The sequence below is a fragment of the Panthera uncia genome (assembly GCF_023721935.1).
Source record: "Panthera uncia isolate 11264 chromosome A3 unlocalized genomic scaffold, Puncia_PCG_1.0 HiC_scaffold_12, whole genome shotgun sequence".
In the NCBI taxonomy this organism is placed as follows: Eukaryota; Metazoa; Chordata; class Mammalia; order Carnivora; family Felidae; genus Panthera; species Panthera uncia.
Window position 1 is genome coordinate 13,415,483 of NW_026057579.1, and position 20,086 is coordinate 13,435,568.

At 40.1% G+C, this 20,086-nt stretch overlaps 1 protein-coding gene across 7 annotated transcripts in view; it reads right to left on the reverse strand.

Moving 5' to 3' along the window:
- Positions 1 to 20,086, reverse strand: part of RASGRP3 (RAS guanyl releasing protein 3) — a 107,705-nt gene that overhangs the window by 63,076 nt on the left and 24,543 nt on the right. For 3 of the 7 annotated variants that reach the window (XM_049652307.1, XM_049652306.1, XM_049652302.1), the window contains exon 2: positions 1,214 to 1,296. The exons of 1 other annotated variant lie outside the window; for it this stretch is intronic. The gene's annotated coding sequence lies outside the window, so the exon portion shown is untranslated. Of the gene's footprint in view, positions 1 to 1,213; positions 13,112 to 13,138; positions 14,221 to 20,086 lie in introns of those variants that run through there. 3 more of the 7 variants (XM_049652303.1, XM_049652304.1, XM_049652308.1) reach the window with 3 other exon arrangements.

Genomic DNA, 20,086 nt, shown 5'->3' on the forward strand with positions numbered 1-20,086 from the left:
TAATGACTGAACACAATACCTCTACCTTCCAGATATTATGCCAGGGCCTGGGTATCTGGTGAACAAAAGAGACCCGATCCCTGCCCAATGGTGTAGACAAACCGATATATAATTACAAGCTGTTATAAGAGCTAGGAATGAAAACTCACCCAGTATGCTAAGATAGAGAATGACAAGAGCAATTATTTTAGGTAAGTAGCAAGGACAGATCTCTTTGAAGAGTTGGAACTTGGAGATTAAGTTAGTAAGAGATGTGAAAGACTGAAAGGCCTGAAAAACCGTCAGAATTATAACTCCATTAACTGAGATAGAGAAGATTGGCAGGATGGCAGGAGTGCTTAAGATGTGCGATGGTTGAGGGGCACCTGGGTGGCTCAGTTGGTGGAGCATCTGACTCTTGATTTGGGCTCAGATCATGATCCCAGGGTTGTGGGATGGATCTGAGCATGGAGCCTGCTTGGGATTCCCTCTCTCTCTCTCTCTCTCTCTCTCTCTCTCTCTCTCCCTCTCTCTCTCTCTCTGCCCCTCTCCCCCACTCACACTCTCTCTAAAATAAAAAAATAAATAAATTAAAACCAAAAAAGAATGTGTTAAGGTTGAGATGCCTGTGGAACTCCTGGGTGCAGGTCTCAAGGTGTAGTTATTTAAACAAACATGGAAAGATCTGAGATGGAATTTAATTTGGGGAATTGTCCCCATATGAACAGAATCTAAAGCTACATAAATGATTCAGATCACTTAGGAGGAAAGTATAAAGAGAAAGGACAAGAGCATTCCACCTTGAGCATTCCAACATCTAGAGGTCAGAAAAAGGAGGTAAAGCAGCAGAGCGTCATGAGGAGTTGTCAGAGAGACAGAAGGAAAATGTCAAGCAAGTTGCTCCATGAGGCCAAGAGAAGGACATGCTTATGGAAGCTGAAACCATTAACTGTGTTGAATGCTACTGAGAGAGGTCAAACAAGAGAGATGGGAAACTCTGCTTTTTAAATTTTTGCTACAAGGAGGTTAGTGGTCACCTTGACAAGAGCAGCTTTAGTGGAGCTGTGGGCAGAAGCCAGGTTGCTGTGAGCTGAAGAGTAAATGGCAGATCAAGAAACAAAGACAGCTTGTGGAGAATATTAATTTAATAACTCTGTCTAGAATCGAAGAGAGATTGGCAGTGGATGCGGGGATCAAGGGACATTTTTACAAGATGAGAGCTGCCGAAACATACCTGTATCCTGATGGGGATGATCTTGTAGAGAAGAAGACGTTAAGGAATCAGGAGGAGGAAGGACTAACCAAGGGTCTGAGCACCTGTTGGAACATGAATGAAGAAAGGAAGAGAACGTGGTTGTAAACATAGAGTATATAATTACCAAGGGCAAGATGAAGAAGAACATAAATCAGAGACATAATCATCAGGTTGCCAACAGGAGTTTATCTAATCCACCTGCTTCTGACACAGTCAGTTCTCCTTCTTGAGATTTTGAAGAGGAAAGAAGGAAGCAGAGAAATGAGCTCTCCAAGTCCCAGAGGGAGAAGTCCCAGGATGAACTGTCCTATGACTTAGGATCTAATGATCCCTTCCCCCGCTCTCTTAAACAGCAGGGCCCCAATTCCTTTGAATATTTTTTTAGTAATTAAATATCTACATTCTTGCCTGCCAACGTTTGATGCTCTTAGATACCAAAGAGTGCTTTTGACTTGTATGGTCAACCACTCAATTCAGCTTTCTGTGGATCTTATTCTGAAGGACTGTTCATTTTACATCCCCGTTTTTGCCATGGTGCCAATGCAGTAGCATTTCTTAAGGATATAGGTCACCACCACATACTCTTCAACAAGTCACAAGATGAAATGGCACATGTAAATCATCTACAGTGTTTTCAAGGCATACTAGAGTTAGATCTATAACTGACATATATGGATCGGGGTGTTTCAACCTCAATACTACAGATACTTCAGCTGGATAATTCTTTGTTGTAGGGTCCATCCCATGCACTGCAGGCTGGTTAGCAGCATCCTTGGCCTCTATTCACTAGGTGCCAGTAGTACCCCACCCCCATCCCCAGTAGGGACAGCCCAAAATGTCTCCAGACATTGCCAAATGTCCCCAGAGGGCAAAATTGTCCCCAGTTGAAAACCACTGAAACAGGCTGTTGTCTGAACATCAAACTGGAAACTGAAAAAGTTAATCAAACATCTAAATTTCTTCCTAGTATCAGAATGTCTGCCTTTTGTGTAAGCAAATGCCTGGTTATGTAACTGAATTTTTCGGTCTTCAAATGAATCCTAGACATCTTCATCAACAATAAGCATTTGAACAAATGCATCTTCTAGACATCATCTCCACTTGATTTTTAATTCTGGAGCCAATTGGAAGGTTTTAAAATGTCAGAACTTGACTTAATTTAGAACATTTCAAAGCTTTCTAAGTCTAAGTTTGTCCATCATTCTACTAACTGACATATTTTGGCCCTTGTTTTATTCTTATGTTAATCATTTTCAGCTTCATTTTATTTTTGCTGTTTACCATAAGCCACATGAAGTCTTTCTGGAGAATGTCAGAGGACTTATGAACACAAGTACTTTTTTTTTTTCTCAATATGTGAATCAAGAGTTCTCTTTTGAGAGAATAGGTTACCTTCTTTCCTATTGCCCAAGAACTGGCTCCTCTTGAGTAATCTCAGGATGGGTCTAGATAGAATGCATCGCCTGTACTACAGTTTTGACTAATAAACCATCTACTCTGTCACACTGTTCTGCAGAGTTGTTACAGGCAGGCAGGGATGCTCAGTGTGAAACTGTTGGAGGTGATCTGTTCTCATACCTGCCCAATCATTTACTGGCAGAGTGTGTATGCTTCTAGGGGTCAGTTTCTTCACATTCAAATTCAGTTAACATTTACTGGGAAGCATGTAGTTTTGCCAAGTCAATTCTTGCCATTGCCTCAAAGACCGTTTGGTGGTCGAGTATGGCTGCTCCATATGGCCACAACTTTTGAGGATCAAGAAGTTCTCAAACAGCTCCTTGTTTTCATCAATAACCCAGTAAGAGTCGGCCATGAATTGTGTTAATCCTTCTTGAGTCCCAGCCTTTTGGCAAAATAAATGTATAAGATCAATCACTCTTGTATAAAATATGAATTTTCAATAAACAAATATTGAACTCCAGTTAATAATATGTATGATGAAGTACTTATAAATGAAGTGCACTGCTGTCTGCAACTTATTATGGAAAAAAAAAAAGATGAAACAACGGATGGATAGAAGATAAATGAATAGATGTGAAAAAGAAAACATGATAAATTGTTAATGTTAAAATTGAATTGGTGGTATATGGACATACACTGTACAATTCTTCCAAGATTTTTTGTTTGTTTGAACATTTTCATCATACAGTATGAAAAACTTCTTTCAATTATTTTAAATTTACATCTTTCAAACCTTTAGTGTTCGGGGATTTGATGAATAAATCATGTTTATTAGCCTTTGTGATTTTACAACTATTATTGTGTGCTAACTAAAGAGGTCTCAGTCATCAGGCTGTCCAAGGGGCTCCTGTAGACCCTTGAGCATTTTAGATGCTACTCTGGATGTTTTAATTTTTGTTAATGACTTTTTAAGTTGGAACAATCAAAATTACTCCAAATGTTCCAGGTCTGAAAGCTTTGTTTGAGGGTAATAGGAAGATATTTTTGGATTTGTTTCCAAACATCTCTGGCTAATGAAAAACCAGGCTAAATTGCTTTTCAAGGAATCCCTACACTGTATCAGTTATTGGCATATTCATATGCTGGTTATGCAAGTTAAAATGTCCAAATTTTCCTTAACTCCATTCTCACCTTCACCCCTGTATCTAATTGATCTCACAAACTATCAATTTACTTTTTAAGTATTCTGAAAATTCTTCCACCTTCTCCATCACTATTGGCTTGGTTCAAATCCATCTCTGGAGTCTTCTATTGGTTTGGTCTTTTTTCTATTCAACCTATTCCCCTCATTGCCTCTAGAGTTTTCTTTCTAGATTACAAATATATTCCTATCACTTCCTTACTTGACAAGCCAAAATAATAGTTATGAATTATTATTTTTTAAGTTTGTCTGTTTGTTTTGAGACAGGGCAAAAGCATAGGAAGAGCAGAGAGAGAGGGAGAGAGAGAATCCCCAGCAGGCTCCACACTGTCAGTGCAGAGCCAGATGCAGGGCTTAATATCATGAACTGTGAGATCATGACCTGAGCCATAATCAAGAGTTGGAAGTTTAACCAACTGAGCTACCCAGGCACCCAAATTGTTAATTATTTTAGATGTATTAATTACATTATGGATTTTTCAAAAGAAAACTTATATTTTAGAAATACATACTGAATACATACTAAAATATTTATGAGTGGAATGATTAAATGTTTGAGATTTGTGTCAAAACTAATATGGGAACAAGAGAACATGCATGGGGATAGAAATGAAACAAGATTCGTCATCAAAAATTGTTGAAGTCAGGTAATGAATACATGGGGGTTCATTATATTACTCTGTCTACTTGTGTATATGTTGGAAATGTTTTATAATAAAAATATTTTTTTAAATTTTAAATCATCCTCAAAAATATCTAAATGCTGCAGAAGGGCAAACACTACCTCAGCCATCAGAATACCCTTATCTTTGAGCCTTTTCTCCAGTTCCTCTTCCAACATGTACCCTCTGATTCAGCTCTACCAAGCTACATGTTATTTGTGGAAAGAAGACTTTTAAAATACAGTTTTTTCTTCTTGAACAATGGCTACTTGTCCTTTTGAACCTAGTTCAAATGTCACCAAATCTAAGGAACATTCCTTAACTCACACAAATAGTCATCTTCTCTTCCCCAGCATCCACAAAACTCTACACAAGCCTTTGTTATAGACCAGATATTTGTGTGTTATGATTATTGTGATTTTAAAAAATATATTGGTATGCTTAATATAGGTGGTAATATCCTACAGGGTAAAGTTTGTGCCATTATTCAGGTTAGTGCAATAGGCAACAGAAAGCATATGTTTAAAAATACTTGCCAAATTAATTGTAGGAAAATATATTTGGGGCTTTTTTTTTCTTTAACTTTTGTTACCTAAATGTAAACTCCAGCTTCCACATAAGAAGTCCCATAAACTAGACTGTACTTACTGAAGTTTTAATAACTTTTGGTTGAGTAAAATCTCCGTATCTGAGAATTAAAACTCAAAACAATTTTTTGAACGTATTAGCCTCTCTTACACAAGCTTGATGTGAGAGAAAATTCCAAAGAGTTGCAGAATTCTATGTGTGATATATTTCTCAGTCATCGTGATAGCTGAAAAGATAAAACCTCAATTCTTACACAGTAAAACCACCATCACTGGCTTAAGTCGACCACAGTTCCTGCAGCTTCCAAGAGAGTGTGAAGGAAGTATTTCTTCTAAAACACAGAGAATTAAAATAGCATGAGATATGTTCCACTGGTCCTGCTTCAAGGTCTGCTTGCCCTTTTATCTATTTGTAATCATGGCCCCAAGAAACAATTTATTAAGCGAGTATGATTGCTTCTTTTGATGCCAACATTATGTCACTTCTCATAAAAACCAAATATAACTTAAAGCAAACGGTCACTGCTTGTTAATCAGCCAGGTCCTCCAGTCATGATCTTCTTTATACTTGTCATCATCTGAGATCGTGTAATGATTTTTGAGTGTAGCCAGAGGCTAGGCTCTGCAAGAGAACCCTGCCCACGGTGCAGAATGCCACAGCTGAGAGAACACCTCAACAATGCAAGCAGGATGAGTGTTTTCTGGGTGCAGGCTACAAGGAGACTGCGGGATGCAGTCATAAATCCACAGATTCCTAGGAAGTCTCTTTGTGCTATGGCACTCCTCTAATGGAAATGGCTAGGTATTGGGCATGATGTAATGTTGGTTACATGACAAGGCCAGCAGAATCCAGACTCCACAGAATGGCTGCCCTTTCCATAGTGAGCACCAGATTTTAACATAAACATAGTGAGAGACAAGTGTGGTTGAGTAGAAAAGGCACACACTTTGTTTACAGGCAGACTAGGACCAGAACCCTGGCTTCACTACTCCCTGGCTTGTGACCATGTGCAAGATACTCAACCTCTCTGAAATTTAGTTTTCTCTTCTGTAAGAATGTCAATGATAATGTCTACCTCTGGACGTTGTGAAAATAAACATCAGTTTCTTTCCTCTCCCAGCAGCAGATTCTGTTTAAATGCCAACTACAGGGGCACCTGGGTGGTTCAGTCAGTAGAGTGTCCGACTCCTGATTTCGGCTCAGGTCATGATCTCACAGTTTGTGGGTTCGAGCCCCATGTTGGGCTCTGCTGACAGTATGGAGCTTGCTTTGGATTCTCTCTCTCCCTCTCTCTCTCTCTGCCCCTCCCCCACTCATTCTCGCTCTCTCTCTCTCTCTCTCTCAAAATAAACTTAAAAAAAAATAAATGCCAACTACAGAAGGAAAAGAGAGACAGATTCATCTTAGAATCTGAATGAGTAGGGAGAGAAAGAGATAACAGAGAAACCTAGAGCACCACCATTCAGTTGAGCACCGTCCTTGCCATAAACAGTGATCTGCAAAACATCCTGTCAACTCATATGATTTTGAATGGCAAGCATTCCATGTATACACGAAATACTTTCTACGTTTAGAAAGCAGAACTGAAAGTAAGACAGAATCCAAAGTTCAGTCAAATTGAAACCAGGGTATGATTTTTCCAGATTTTTCCAGAAATTATACTCAGTTCTTCCATTTTAAAAAAGTTTTAAATTCTTGAGTACTTTTTGAGCTCCAGAATTCTATGTTAACTTGATATTTGAGAACATGCCTCCTTGATAGTCATAGGCAAGTTGACAGGGTGTGGCTAGATGAGGCTGTTTGTCTTTCCAAGCTCCTCGATTCTGGGTCCAAAGAGTTCTATCAAACCAGTGTGTCAGTTCCTGAATAGGAACCTCTAGCTGGTACCTTCCTAAAGTGAACTTATATAAAAGTCTCCAAGGAAAATTGATTCTGCTCATTTTGAATTGTTAAATGAAATGAAAAATAATTATTTTCTCAAAACAAAACAGAGGCATGACTGAACAGACTTTTTTTCACCTTTCTTTCTTTCTTTCTTTCTTTCTTTCTTTCTTTCTTTCTCCTATACCCCATTCTCTCTCTCTCTCTCTCTCTCTCTCTCTCTTTCTTAATTTGGAGTCTGATTCCATGGCAAATTGATGGCCTCTTTGCCTAAGTTCTTCTCCAGCCCCTTGCCTTCCTAGTTCATCAGTTGCTAAGGTCTCAATCACAGTACAAATATTTCAGAAGGGAAAAAGAAAAGCAATTAAAATCATGTAAACACATTCAAATGTAGTTACTTGTCTGTGATTTTTTTAAGACACTTTTTAAAAAATGTTTATTTATTTATTTTTAAGAGAGAGGGAGAGAGAGCATGTGTGGGAGAAGGACAGAGAGAGAGAGGGAGACAGAGAATCCCAAGCAGGCTCCACACTGTCAGCACAGAGCCCAACATGGGGCTTGAACTCACAAATCAACCATGAGATCATGACCTGAGCTGAAACCAAGAGCCGGATGCTTAACCCCGGATGCATAGCCAAATGAGCCCCACCCCTCCCCAGGTACCCCCCCTTGTCTGTGATTTTTGAAACAATGAAGCAGCAGCAAAGTGACTAAAGTGAAGTTCTGGAACTAATGACAAACTTTTTTCCACATTATTTTCCCCATCACTAGTTTTCTGTCAAAGACTGTACCTGGAACACATTCACTTACAACACTTACAATGCAAAAGCAAATCAATGGCATAATGATCTAGGCAAGGCTCTTGGAATATTCTGTGGGGTGGGGACAGATCCTCCTAAAGCAGCACAAAGTTATGAGTAAAGATAGAGCAGCAGTTTGAATAGACGAGTCTTCAAGAAATAAAATGACTGGTTTGATCACATAGAAACTTCCAAGATGTTAGGGTATGTGCAGGCACGCAAATCATTCATATATTGAGTTGAACTCTCAACTTACAATAGGGGCTACTTCCTATTCTACAGGCTGGAATCCAGGAAGCTAAGCCTTTAACGTACCATCTTATTTTTTCTTTCTTTCTTTCTTTCTTTCTTTCTTTCTTTCTTTCTTTCTAATTTTTTTCCCCCTTTGTCTTCTTGAAAGGTGCAGAAAGTTCTGATTACTACAGTAGTTGCTAAGGAAAAATGCTCTTTGTGTCAACTCATGAATTAAATGTTGTTCAGGATTTTTTAAATTAAAAGAAGGCTACCTTTCACATTCATACTAAAAAAAAAGCTACTTTAAAGAAACAACAACACTGTAATAGCTGTTACGGTCAAAGAGCTGTCCCTTGTCCCCCCACACCCCCACCTCAAAGCCATAGCCATTAAAATGTGCAGCTGCATCATAAAATCATCAGGCACTTGTGCTGTCATTTTTATGACCTTACCAACATACAGATAGCACTGTTATACAATGAACTGGGTTACCATACCAGAAAACTGACTAGTAGTGAAGAGTCTCAATTATTCTAGAGAGCTAGGACTCTCTCAGTAGTGGGCAGATAACTTTGCAGAGGGAAATGGTCACAGGGGACACTGTTGCTAGTAGTCAGAGTATACTATTTCCCACGTGAATAAGGGTAATGTAACCAGGCAGAACTTCTAATAATGCTTTTGTTCCATGATTTTGTTCCAATAATGATTTTTGTGGGATAATGGAGTGCATGCTGGACAACAGACTGCGTTTTTTATATCTAAAACAAACAAAAAACCCAAATACCTTATAAAAGTTGAATATTACATCATACCGTAGTTAGTATGACTCCAACTTACGTTGGATCTGCAGGGAGGAAGATTACCAAGTTTGTTTAGAAATACCACCCCAAGCAAATACTACCATGTCTATCACTAAGGCTGACCTTGTTTCTGAGGCCAAATATCTGTAGGCTTTGGAAATACCATCACTGACATGCATGGGATGGTACATCACAAATCAGTCTCTCATTTAACTTTTGCCCATCAGAAGATAATACAAATTACAGCACTTTTGATCACAGAGGACAATTCTACAGGTATTATTCAGAGTCAGAAGACAGAGGACTTAGGTGAGTGCTCCCAGTTACTGGTCCCATGACCACAGACAAGTTCACTCACCTTCCCTCATTCTAAGTTTCCTCACTGTAAACAGTGGTGATGGTGATGATGTCCTCCCTCATTCCGTAGAATTGTGGCAAAGTGCAAGGAAGCGCCTTACACCAGAAAATTCCTACATAAATGCAGGAATCTATCTTCTCGATACTACAAAAGGGCTCAAGATCCAACACAGTGAACCTACGCCACGGACTCCAGAGAGACTGCTGTGATCATCTGAAAATGCAACAACACCCCACAAAACCCAGATTTTCAAATCCCTAAAACAAAGGGAATGTGACATGCAAACAGCTGAACAACTCTACGGCTTGTAAATGAGCGATCACTGCAAAGGGAAAATGAGACCCAAGGGAGTTAACTCTTCCGGAACAGGTTCTTTGGAATACACAGTCTGGAAAAGACAAAGAAACAAAGGCAGCCGACATGGCATCACAAATTTTGTTTCCTCATCCTAAAAGGTCCCAAGAAGATAACCAAACACTTTATCTTGCTTTAAACCAGCTCTGGAGTATACCTTACAGACTCTGCAGTGATTCTGAGTCTGTCTCATGTGTCTCTTGTATAAATAACCCACTGGACTATGCCAACTGCCATGAAAATAAGCCATTCCCACCAAGGACTGGAGGTAATTTCCAGTGGTTCTGTTTTAGCAGACTATATTGCTGATTTCTCCGGAGTTGGGCTTAGTTTTAGAAGCATCAGTAGGTGAGAAGTCGATTAAAAATTCCCCCTTCTTGCTATATGGAGCTTGATCTTCAGAATGTGTAATTTTGTCATATAACAGCCTTGAAAAAACATTGACCACTTTCTCAAAGACATCCATGACTGGTCTACATACTTAATTCTCCTCCTGATTAAGCAAAGGACCCTTCTGCTACATGTGCATTACTCAGTGCTCTTTCTTATTGCCAGTCCTAATTTTGACATTGAACCACATGGAGGAATATGGAGAGCCAAATGAAATTTTGAGATTTTTTTAAGATTTCTTTAAAGCTTGGTCTCTGGCTGATGAGCCAGAGAAGCTGCAGGTTCATGGCCTGCAAGCATGGCGACCATATGCAGGTCGGGGGAGTGTGCAGAGAAAAGCACACCTCTCCTCCCTCACCTCAGTGCCCCAGCCTACCGTCTCCCCTCACAGCTCAGAACAAATGGAGCAAACAAAAGGTGTACATTGTTTCTGTTCATGAACAACCACCCCCTACTTGGACAACCAACGTTCCAGGTTGAACAACAATGTACAGGTCTGCCTCATAGTTTTATCACCACCAAGCCAGCTATTTGGTGTGGGGTACAGGTGGAGTGGCTGTCCTCCAAAGGAAAGGAGTGACAGGAAAAGCTGAGAGAAAAGGCCAGAAAGGGCAACAAGAGTGGTGTATTCCAGGGTAATCATAAAGCTCAAACTTGCTGTTCTGACCAATGCGGGAGCCATCACTGAACTACTCTCAGCGAGAAAAACAGGCTGCAGGTCAGTGACCCTGCACAGCCTGGGCTTGGACTGTCACAAGGGGAAACCTCGCCCTTCCTGCCAGGGACCGTTCGAAAGAGCCTTAACACACGTTGTGTGTCTAATTGTATTGCACTGAAATATTCTCATTTGCATCCCGTTAAGCATGTCATTAAGCATTAAGCTTTTAAGTTTAAATGTGTGGAATTAGTGTATGTGTTCCACGTTAAGTCTTTTAATGTGTGCAGTTTCTGGTGTCCATTCCAGGAGCCAATTGGGTCTGTGCTACATATTGCCCAGCTAAGGGGGTCCCCGAGCTTCAGTTTCTTTGCCTATAAAACTGGAATAATAATATATAGCACATAGACTTACTCTGAAGATTATAAGAAAATAAATACATTTGCTTAGCACATCATTTGGCAAAGTGCTCAATAAATTCAAGTTATAATTATCAGTGTTAATGTTATAATAATAATATAATAATCCTGGCAGAAGCCTCTAGCCCTCTTTCCTGGCTCTGCGACTAACACTTTGACCCAGACACATTGGTTAGAATTTTCTCAACTCTGAAATGTGCTCAATTGCACACTCTAAAATTCCTATCCAGATCTGAAAGTCTTTGACCCTATGGACATACTACCTACATGTAAAATAATTATTATTCTGTTGATATTTTGAAAGTCAAGATATCATTGGATTTTTCAAAATAGTCTGTGGGCCTTCAAAATATCGGCACTTGAATAATTCCGAAGGCTGTTCTAGAGATAGCCAGTGAGACCCTCCATTTTACTGAAGGTGTCTCTATTATTCTGGAGAAATCAACTTCACCTCATAGTTCTTTTCCAATAGACTCGCAGTAAAAGTGAAACTACAGCAGCAGCAAACTCCCTAAAAAAGTGGCCCAGTGGGTAGCTAGGGCCCTGTAGTCAAATAGGGAAGTCATTGGGCCATGTGGCCACAGGCTAAATCAAGGACTTCACACAAAAGTCATAAAAAGAAATGGCGGAGTTAGAAATAACTTTTTGTCTCATTGAACACTCTGAGTCTGGTCGAATCTTTTCCATTTTATGGGAAAGAAGGGGAGAAACTTCCCAGCGCCAGACTAGCCACTTTCTCGGAGGGTCATCCGAAGGTGCTTCCACCCCAGATCTTTGGCCAGTGTGCTACTCCAGACCAAGTGTGTTGAGGAAAACTGCAGCGGGACCAGCGTGCCCCAGGTCATTTCCAGTCTGCCCTCCACATACCAGGGCAGGGAGGTGGGGCGGGGAGAGCTGTGTTCCATCCAGGCAGGGGGCAGAAATTGCAAGAAAACCGGACGGCCTGAGCATAGCTGACAATCCATCCGTCACCTGGAGAAGCAAACACACTTCAGGGTGCCCTGTGCTCGTCACAAGCAAAATAACTGTTTGGTAAGAATTCAAATCAAAACAACCTACTCCCCCTCCCCCCACCTTCCTTAATGTCCAGGCAATCCAGAAAAAGGAACTGATTTGGTTATCTCGCTCAATGCTCTGATTCAGAGACCTGTCACTTCCAGAGGTTTACCTCATCCATTACGGGTGCTGTCCTCTCCCTTTCCCCTTTTCCTTTCTGAAACATTCTGGCTGGTAACTACCCCAGAAGGACAAAAGTCTCCAAACAACACATCAATTCCAGCATAATGCCTGCTCTGTGCTCTCCTAAGAGCAAGCCCCAGCACCACTGAATGAACCCGAGAAAGAAGAGATCTCAGCTATTTGGAAGCCCTCCCCTCCGCCCCCAGGGTTGATAATCAACTTCAGGTAACATTTTTTAATAATCCAGGCAAGAGGTAGGACACTGAGCATCATCAAAACACTAACTTTCCTTTATCTAAAGTAAGGAAGACCAGGGGTGACTAAAAACTTCAGTGTCAAAGCAACGAAGTTGAAAAAGCTCGTTCAAGAGAAGAGCTAGAAAATATGTCTTTGATGAGTTATGAAGCTTGCCTGAAACCCAAACATGCTTTCTAATCTAAATCTCAATATTATTTTGTTAGTTTTCTATATTGCAGATTGTTATGCATTGTTAAATGAAAGAGTTTTCAAAGTTGAGTAGAAATGGTCAAGTCAGACATACAAATTTCTCAAAACACTATTTTGCAAGCTTCAATGGTAAAAATTGATTAAAATCAAACCTAGTCATCAATTCACTTTAATACACTCTCCACTTCATAATCTCAAACTTGACTTTGAACCTAAACACCACGGATCATGAACATCCCAGGCACCAGGAAATCAACTTGTTGTTTTCCTAGATAGGAATCAAGCAGTATGCCTCATTCACACTTTAAGTCAGAAAACATTGCTGCAAATGACAGGTTCTAAAAAAAAAAAAAATCAGTAAAAATACAAATGGCTATTGCCAACAGACAACACAAGTAACACAAATAATATACCTCCTTTAGTGCCAGAGGGAAACCAAAATCAAAATTAAAAATTGTCAGTGCCTTACAAAATGCACACACACACACACACACACACACACACACACACACACAAAAGTTCTCCAGTTACTTACTGGGGCGGTTCTGTCGCCTAGTCCTCACATCAGCACCCTGCCTGTCCAGCTGCCAAATGCAGGAGCATGCCGCAAGCAGCTGTTTCCTCCAAGCTGGGGCTCTGTCTCTTAACCAGTCACATGCGCCTCCTGATAAATACTGCCGCCTGCGCCAGGAGGTCAGAAACTGAAGATCATTATTCTCCTAATTCGCAAACCCCGTAACCCCTGAGCTGGCTCAGCCGTTTCATTAGCACGCAGGGCAGGACATTCCACCGTTTGTTTTCTTTTAGTGGCAAACCCCAAACATCTGATAAGTCACCCTGGAGGGCAGGTCACTGCAAGTGGAAAGTTGATGGGGGTGGGGTAGGGCGTGGGGTGGGGAGGCTGGCAGTCCCTGTGCTCTGCCCTCTCACTCAGGTCTTCACTGGGGCTCTAGAACAGCAAGGAAGGAAGCACAGAACGGCCCAGCAGGTGGAAACAGTGCTGCATCCCAGGTGCCCCCGGGAGTACAGCAAAGCAGTGCTCCATCTTGGTTTCGTTTTCTCCACATCCTGGGCTCACTTTGGTGGTAGAGCTGTTAACAAGGCAGCCTGTTCTGAGGAAAGCAGACTAAGAATGCTCAAGTTTAACTGCAAAGGCCAGGCCTGCTGTGCCAAGTGATGCTGAGGGGCAGACGTGTGAGGGTTAATGGAGAATATCAGAAACAGCTTCGTCTAGACAGCCATTGGAAACGACTGCAGGTAGCTTAAGACCAAACCTCCACACACTCTAGTTACCTGTTGGATTGTATCAACGTTCGGGGCACAGCAGAGCCATTGAGATGATCAGCCGGGGAATCAGAGTGGAAACAGAAACGATCACAAAATGTACAAGCCATTTTATAGATGTGCTGCTGCCCCCTTTGGCGCAAGGAAGTTGAACCAACGTGCTGTTTCCTGTGCTGCTCACGAAGGTGCCAGACCATCTGGGCACCTAGTTGAATTCAGACCTCTCACCTTAGCAGATTTCCCCACCCCGTCCTCTTCATCTTTCTCTCCAAGGAAAGCCTGCGGACTATCTGACTTTGGGTAGCGCCTGACTTACTGCTATAGTAAGAGTGACACTTTCTAAGACCAGAGCCCAAGCAGGGCAGAATGGAGATATGGCAGGGAGTCAGCTCATTTGGCAAAATGAACATCCAAAAAAGATTTTAAAAGGTTAAAATGCCCCAGGGGATTTCTGAACCATAATGAGCCTGTTAAACTGTCAACCTTGATTTTTAATAAGTGAGCTCTTACTCAATAGAGGAGTTTATGTGGGAAATCTTTCATATGCGGGTTTTGTCTCATAATTATTTACAGAATTAAACCAGCAGTTCCCTCCATACAGAGGATAGAGTGTTTTTCCAGAATAACAAAGACCAAAACTCCTCAGGCTTGCCAATTTTTCAGGGGACTAATTTGCTACCAACATGTGAATGCCCAAAGTGTAAATCCAGAAATTTTTTGCAAGCTTCAAAACAATCCCCTGTAGTTCAAAGTTAGTAATAAACTACAGATATCAAAATACAGTGTGCTAAAATATGTCACCTTCATAAAACTTTCTCCTCGTGTGACAATCATTAATCAGACACAGAAAAGGAGGCATATTGAAGATGTGAAATGTTATTTTGATTTATTTATTGGAAACTTTTGTGATCTTATGGCATCCATCAATCACTTTATTTACAACTAACAGTGTTATTCTGATGGTCTATTGCATACCACATAGTTAATGAGACAGAGACTTCTGGAAAATCCTTCAAAAAACAGTCTCAGGGTGCCGAGGTGGCTCAGTCAGTTGAGCATACCACTCAGCTCAGGTCATGATCTCACGCTTCATGAGTTCAAGCCCCTCATCGAGCCGGCTGCTGTCAGCACAGAGCCAGCTTCAGATCCTCTATCCCCCCTCTCTCTGTCTCTCCCTTACTCCTGCTCTCTCTCTCAAAAATAAATAAAACATTAGAAAGAGAGAGAGAGACAGAGAAACAGCCTCAAGAAAGGCAAGCATAAAAGTTCTCTCATTTCTATGAGAAGAAGGGACGGACCCCAAATCGTACATATAAAGTGAACTGTCAGTGCAGAACAAGACCCTGGACCCTTCTGACAATATCCAGCAGTGTAACTGAGGTTCCACAAACACACTCAGCCTTGCAAAGAAATGGGGAGACCCCACCTCTCTGTCCCAAATGCCTATGGGTACCAATCATCTCCTTCAACTCAAAAAAAAGAGCCCTCCTTCCATCAAAGGCCATCAGCCCTTGGACTTTGTGTCTCACCCTGGGACCCCTACCTGTTCAGGATCCTTTGGCCAACAATCATGCCTTCTCTCCCTGTCCACTCACCTTCCTCATTATCCAAATATGCTCACATTATTTTTACGTCTTAAAAGCCATTTGTTTTGATCCTTTGCTCCTTTCATTGTTGCCCTAACCCGCTCATTCCCTTCACAGCTAAGCTTCTGGAGAAACACCTCATGCCTCTGTCATCTTCACAAGCCATTTACATTGAGATCTGCTTATAGTCTGGCTTCTTTCTCCCAACTTTACCGAAACTGCTTTCCCCAAGTCACCAAAGACTGATGCTACTGGACACATTGTTGCTTTTATCTTACTTGACCTCTCAGCTGCACTTAACCTAAGTGGCCAAGAATTCCCAAATGTGTCCTCTTGTGGCTTCTGCAACATTTCACTTCGACCTCCTTCAGCCTCCTGTGTGGACTCTTCTAATACCTGCCGCCCTCACATGTGAAAATCCCCCCTTTTCTTCCTGTTTCCTAACAGTTTTTACATGTCTTAATTTATTACTGAATGATTACAGTGGTTTCCTAGTTAATTGTCTGGCCTCCAAAAGTCTGCCTCTGACCTTAACTAATTCATTTATTTTTTTACACTTTCATGCTGAAAGCTTCCCCAAAACCATGGTAAAATCGTAGGCATCTTTGCATTCCCAGAAGCTGTGATAGGGTTCAAGCCCTTCTTTTGTAAATTCTGCTACCATTGCATTTCTTTGTGTCAAATTAGGTCTTAATGTATCTATGTCCCATCCAAACTTTGACAACCTTAAAGAAAGCTTGTGACTTGTTCATTTTATATCCTGCAGTGCCTAATACCATGCCTGACTCTTGCAGGAGACACATAGCTGAAACAATGCTGACTGAATAAATGAATGATTAAAGAGAAAGGTCTTCTGTTTATTCTGCTCAGAAAAGATATGAGAAAAGTTTACAAAAACCAATTTTATATTAGGCCACCCAAAAATTGTAAGTGATTTGCGCCCAAAAGAAATTATTTTCACCACAATCTATGACCAGACTGGAATAAAACTATAATATAATTGCAAAAGTATAAGTCAAAAAAGAGCAAAGCTCTTGGAAAAATTATATAACTCTTCTTTTAAAAAATAATGCATTGGGGGGTGCCTGGGTGGCTCAGTTGGTTAAGCATCCAACTTTGGCTCAGGTCACAATCTCGTGGTTGGTGGGTTCGAGCCCCTAGTAGGGCTCTGTGCTGACAGCCCAGAGCCTGAAGCCTACTCCAGATGCTGTGTGTGTCTCTCTCTCTGCCCCTCTCCTGCTTACTCTCTCTCTCTCTCTCCCAAAGATAAATAAACATTAAAAAAATGGAAAAATCATCGATTGAGAAAAAATCAAAAAGGCAATTATCAAATACTTAGAAGTTTTCAGTAATGAGAACACCACACACCAAATATTGTAAGTAGAGCCAAAAGAGTTAATTAGAAGAAAACTAACTCAAAAAGCTGAAAAACAACAGATCAATAATCATGGAACAATGTAAAAGGTATTGAGAAATTGTTCCCGAGGAAAGTTTTTAGTCCAAATTACTTACACAATCAAGTTCTCCCTGAGTTTCAAGCCACAGATAATTTCCTGGCTGTATAAAATGTTCAAATGTGCAAAAGTAACAGAAATCTAACATAATACCCCTGATGTAAAAACAAACAAACTGATTAATAATGGAAACCACAGACGAACCTCACATATAAACATAGTTTACCATAGAGATGTGAATAATCTCAATAGTTAAGATACCATGATAGGAAACAGTCTTGGAATTAGCACAGTAGATACTCTTGAAAAGACTTTTGATAAAATTCAATATCAGTTTTTTTTTTTAATTAATGAAATGGAGTTAGGACAATTTTTCCTGGCATGATCAAGATTACCCCAAACCAAACACAGGCATCATACCTCATGGTGTAGTCCTAGAGGTATTAACGTTAAAATCAGGAACAAAAAACGATGCTCATTGTCACTAGTATCATTTAGCACTATTCTGGACATTCAAGCCAAGGTAACTAGACAACAACAACAACAACAAAACTAAAGAACTATGAGAAAGCAAGAGACAAAATTATCTAACTTGCATATGTTATAATCCCTTAATAGATTCAACTTCTAAAACTGTTTTAAATAATTAGAAATGTCAGTGAGGTGAACAGTCACAAAATAAAATTAATTGAGTGCCCCACATAATAGCCTAAAACTGTTAGAAAACATCAGGAAAAAAAAATCTTATTCACAATAGCAACAATAATAACAGAATTTCTAGGAAAAACAAGAAAAATGAAGAATATATAAAGAAATGTATGAAACTCTACTGAAAAAATAAAAAAACATTTCAATAAATGGATCATTGTACGATTTTCCAAGACTGGAAGACTCAACATTGTACGGATGTCGATTCTCCTCTATTTAATTTATAAATGTAATTACAGTTAGATTAAAATGCCAGAAATTTGAAAAAAAAAAAAAAACAGATCAAAAAGAAATCCTGAAGTTTATTTGAAAGAAAAAAACCTGAAAATTTTTTTTAAAAGAGAAGTTTATAAAACAACAGTGAGTGGGGGGTACTGGGTATTAAGTAGGCTGAAAACATCAAGAATTAGAAGTTTGGGCACACCTGCGTGGCTCAGTCAGTTAAGTGTCCCACTCTTGATTTCAGCTCAGGTCATGATCTCCGCTCAGGTCATGATCTCATGATTAGTGGGTTTGAGCCCCATGTGGGACTCTGCACTGACAGTGAGGAGCCTGCTTGGAATTCTCTCTCTCTCTCTCTCTCTCTCTCTCTCTCTCTCTCTCTCTCTCTGCCCCTCTCCCACTTGTGTGCACTCTCTCTCTCAAAATAAATAAATAAACTAAAAAAAAAAAAGGATTAAAGATTTGATTCTGTTGCTAAAAGAGGCAGAGCAATGAAACAGAACAGAAAGCCAGAAAATATAAATACAAGTACTATATTAAAATGTTTGTTGGGGTGCCTGGATGACTCAATCGGTTAGGTGTCTGACTTTGGCTCAGGTCATGATCTCAGTTCATGAGTTCAACTCCTCATTGGGCTCTGTGCTGACAGCTTGGAGCCCGGAGCCTGCTTCAGATTCTATGTCTCCCCCTCTCGCTGCCCCTCCCCTGCTCACGTTCTCTCTCTCTCTCAAAAATGAAAAAAAAAAAAAATTAAAAAAATAAAATGTTTATTTGTTAAATATGATATTTAAACCCAGTGGGAAAAGAATGGATTATTTAATAGCTGGTTGAATAATTAAGTATTAGGAAAAATTAAAGATGCAATTATTACCTCACACCATATACAAAGTAAATGCCTAGTGGGCGAAAGAGCTAAATGTGAAAATAAGACCACACACAGATTTGAACAAAATCATGTGATTGTTTTTATAATCTGAAAATTATTTTAATCATGGTTAAATACTTTTATCATGAAAATTGTTTTATTTTAATTATGATCACAAAAGCTGAAGCCAATTAAAAAAGTTTTAAATATTTAAATAACTAAAATGTAAAATTTATGTATGTCAAAAATAACCCTACTATAAACAAAATTAAATCACAAATGACAGAATGAGATTAAAACATGAAACCTGTATGGTAAAGGGTTAATGGCCTTAACATATAAGTAGTGTTTATAATTAACAACTTGGCAAAGAATATGATAAAGACTTTACAAGTGGGGCGCCTGGGTGGGTCAGTCCGTTGAGTGTTCGACTTCGGCTCAGGTCATGATCTCACGGTTTGTGAGTTTGAGCCCCGTCAGGCACTGTGCTGACAGCTCGGGGCCTGGAGCCTGCTTCGGATTCTGTGTCTCCCTCTCTCTCTCTGTCCCTCTCCTGCTCATGCTCTGTCTCTCTCTCTCGCAAAAATAAATAAACATTAAAAAAAAAGACTTTCGGGGCGCCTGGGTGGCGCAGTTGGTTAAGCGTCCGACTTCAGCCAGGTCACGATCTCGCGGTCCGTGAGTTCGAGCCCCGCGTCAGGCTCTGGGCTGATGGCTCGGAGCCTGGAGCCTGTTTCCAATTCTGTGTCTCCCTCTCTCTCTGACCCTCCCCCGTTCATGCTCTGTCTCTCTCTGTCCCAAAAATAAAAAATTAAAAAAAAAAAAAAAAAGACTTTACAAGTAAAGAAATATATTGGGGCACCTGGGTGGCTCAGTCGGTTAAGCATCCGATTTCAGCTCAGGTCATGATTTCTCTGTTCATGGGTTTGAGCCCTGCACTGGGCTCTGTGCTGACAGCTCAGAGCCTATTCGAGATTCTCTCTCTCTTTCCCTCCTTTCTGCCCTCCCCCACTTTCAGTTTCTTTCTCTCTCAAAATAAATAAATTTTTAAAAAAGGATCTCTTTTCAAGTAAAGAAATATAAATGACCAGTATAAATAAAAATCAGCTTCCTAAAATGGAGTACAAATTAAATAAGTGATAGGATACTATTTAGTATTTCTAATCATAACAAAGATAAAAAAATTGATAATTCCCAATGCTGGCAGGAGGTTTTGGAAAATGGCACCTTTATACTCTGGGGGCAAGAGTATAAATTGGTACCAGCTGTAAGAAAGATAACTTTGTGATATGTAGCAAAAGCTTTTTAAAATATGTATACCCTTTAATTCATCAGTTCCTGTCCTAGAAATATATCCCTAGAAA